Source organism: Saccostrea echinata, unplaced genomic scaffold, assembly GCF_033153115.1.
Source record: "Saccostrea echinata isolate AGI-Se365-2 ecotype Australia unplaced genomic scaffold, CSIRO_AGI_Sech_v1 ptg000017l, whole genome shotgun sequence".
In the NCBI taxonomy this organism is placed as follows: domain Eukaryota; kingdom Metazoa; phylum Mollusca; class Bivalvia; order Ostreida; family Ostreidae; genus Saccostrea; species Saccostrea echinata.
This window is the reverse complement of record NW_026889766.1, coordinates 5,388,878-5,391,452: the sequence shown is the minus strand read 5'-3', so window position 1 is coordinate 5,391,452 and position 2,575 is coordinate 5,388,878. Positions and strand designations below refer to the sequence as shown.

General features: G+C 35.7%; 1 pseudogene; it reads right to left on the bottom strand.

Annotated features, from left to right (window-relative positions):
* Window positions 1-288: 288 nt before the first annotated feature.
* LOC133189186 (uncharacterized) lies at window positions 289-1,578 on the bottom strand (annotated as a pseudogene).
* Between the last annotated feature and the right edge of the window lie 997 nt (window positions 1,579-2,575).

Sequence of the window (2,575 nt, the reverse complement as noted above, 5' to 3'; positions counted from 1 at the left end):
TAAAGAACATTTTTCTGTACTTCGCAGTGTAAAGCATCTAAGCAAGAATTTAAACTATGAAGTTTGTCACCACTGATGTGAACTTGACCTTAATCTGTATCCCACTGCAGACCTAACCATAAACAATTCTGACTTGGACCCCAATTACATTTTTTTTTTTTGCAAACAAGAAGCCCTAATTTTGAAAAATGTGTTTTATTGAATTACTTGCATTTAATGCCTCATCAAAATTTCTGCCTGCAGCTATACCGTCATCTAAAAATGTAATAATCTTTATTCCTTCTGATCTTAAGCGTTCACCGGTTCTCGAAGAACTTTAGAAAATATGTACCCTGCTGTAGAAATGCCAAAAGGTAGTACATTAAAAACAAAATAAGAAACTTTTCCATTTTCTTTCCATGAAAATCCCAAATATTGTCGATGTTCCCCGTATATTTCTAAATGATGATAAGCTGATTTTAGGTCGAAAGTAAACATGAAATCTCCGACTTTAAGCATTTCCTTTGCTGTTATAGCATCCTCGTATCTAAACTTAAACTTGTGTAAATGAGGATTAATATGTCTATAATCAAGTACGAACCTTGACTTACCGTTTCTATTTTTAACCGCAGTCAAAGGATTTACAACTGTAGGTTTTTCAGATATCCGTGACACACTCCCCTTTTCTACCAAATTTTTGATCTCACCTGTGACGAAATCTGGTTCATCTCTCGCTGACCTATTGTTGTTTAATTCAATAGCCACAGGATTAGTTTTAAATGGAATTCTATAACCTGACTTTATCACATCCAAGACTGTTTTACCTGTTCCAATTTTCTCCCACTCATCGTAGTGTGATCTTAAGCGACCAACTGGAGATTTTTTATTTATTATATCATTAAAATATGCCCAATTTGAAATAGATAAAACATCATCTAAGTTTTCATTAATCTTATTTGATTTGTCATCTTTCTTTGTGCAATCTCGACTCCAGTGCCCCTTTGTCCCGCATTCAAAACATCTGCCGGATTTTCCACTGCTCGTTGATTTCTCGTCAGTCTCCATGCGAGTGGCTGTTGCCGGTTTCTTTTGATAGGGTTCGAATCTAGATCGCTTCCTCCCGTTGAAAACTTTCCTTTCGGCCCTCATCTGTGCTCTGTACATCTTCTTCTCATCATCCGAATCGTCTGCTATCGGGTTTGCTTCGTACTCTTGAACCACTCTCCAACCGAGCTGCGACGAATCAGCTAACTTAATAACTTTTTGACGATTCTTAACCAATTTTATACCTTCAGCGATACTGCTTGTGGCTGACTCCACTCCGTCGTCGCTGTTCAAATGCTCCCTGGCCTTCTTCAGTTTGGTTAGAACTATCGCTTCATGCTTATATTGGTTCTCATTTCCTTTTTTACGGAAAACATAATGCTCATTCAAATTTTCCTCAATTTTGCTAATTTGAGACGTGTGAATATTTTGTTGGAATACCGTCAAACGACTGTCCGTCATATCTTTTAGATTGTCTAGTAATTCCGACTGTTGAAGAGACACTGCTCGATTAACTTCTTAAGAAATTGCACCTTGTATCTGCCTGGCGTCCATGACCAAAAACACGACTTGCTCGGGATAGCGTGCGCTAGAAAGTGAACTCATACTAACCACCCGTAAATACAATCGAACACGTTTTCTCAATACCGACATTTCATTGGCTGAAACCTACATAACAATTTCACCTTAGTAACACCACACTTTCGTATTCGTTTACATGTCGTCAGGACAATTATTTTTCGCTATACTTCGTAACGCGAAAAAATGTAATTTCTAGTAGGCCTACAAGATATTCACTGGAACAGAAAAAAAAATTATATTCAGTTTATTAAAATAATGAAGAAGTTCAATTTAAAATTCTCATATGTATAAATATTTACGAAGTCCAACTTTAGTTATTCATTCTATTTAGTCGGAAGTCCTGAGTTGTCAACGGCTTCACCTTTGGTGTCCTCTCCTATTGTCGGCATATTGTCTTGGTTATTTCTCTCTGTAGACATTCATACATAAAAGACTGACCGTCTATAACTAAAAGAATATCGTTGATGTCAAAATTTCCACCGATCTTATTTTTAGTGTATATGTTTTAACGTCAAAATCTATTTGATACATTTTTCTTACGATAAGCTTTACTAGTTCTTATTGACCATTGACACCTATGACGTCTCAGTACCACTTGACCCCTATCTAATTAGTGGAGATTTTTTCTTCAAGAACTCTATATTACAGGCGGTTATTCGCCTAACTAGTACTGTTTTCAAAGTCATTTCATAATTAATTGATAATCATTTGTTTCAGGAATATATTGTGTTTCATTTAAAAAAAAAAATAGATATGTGATAAAAATCCTTTAACAACAATATTTTGAATTATTTCAAGGGGGGGGGGGGGGGGGGCATGGGTACTAAAGAAAAACACCGTGACGGGAATTTCTGATAACGTATAATTTGATGGTATCATCCAGTTGGGTTTAAATCATATAAATAGGGACATTATTTTAATTTCATTAATCGAGAGCGTTAAAATCTTTTTCAGCAACATCCCAAATAAT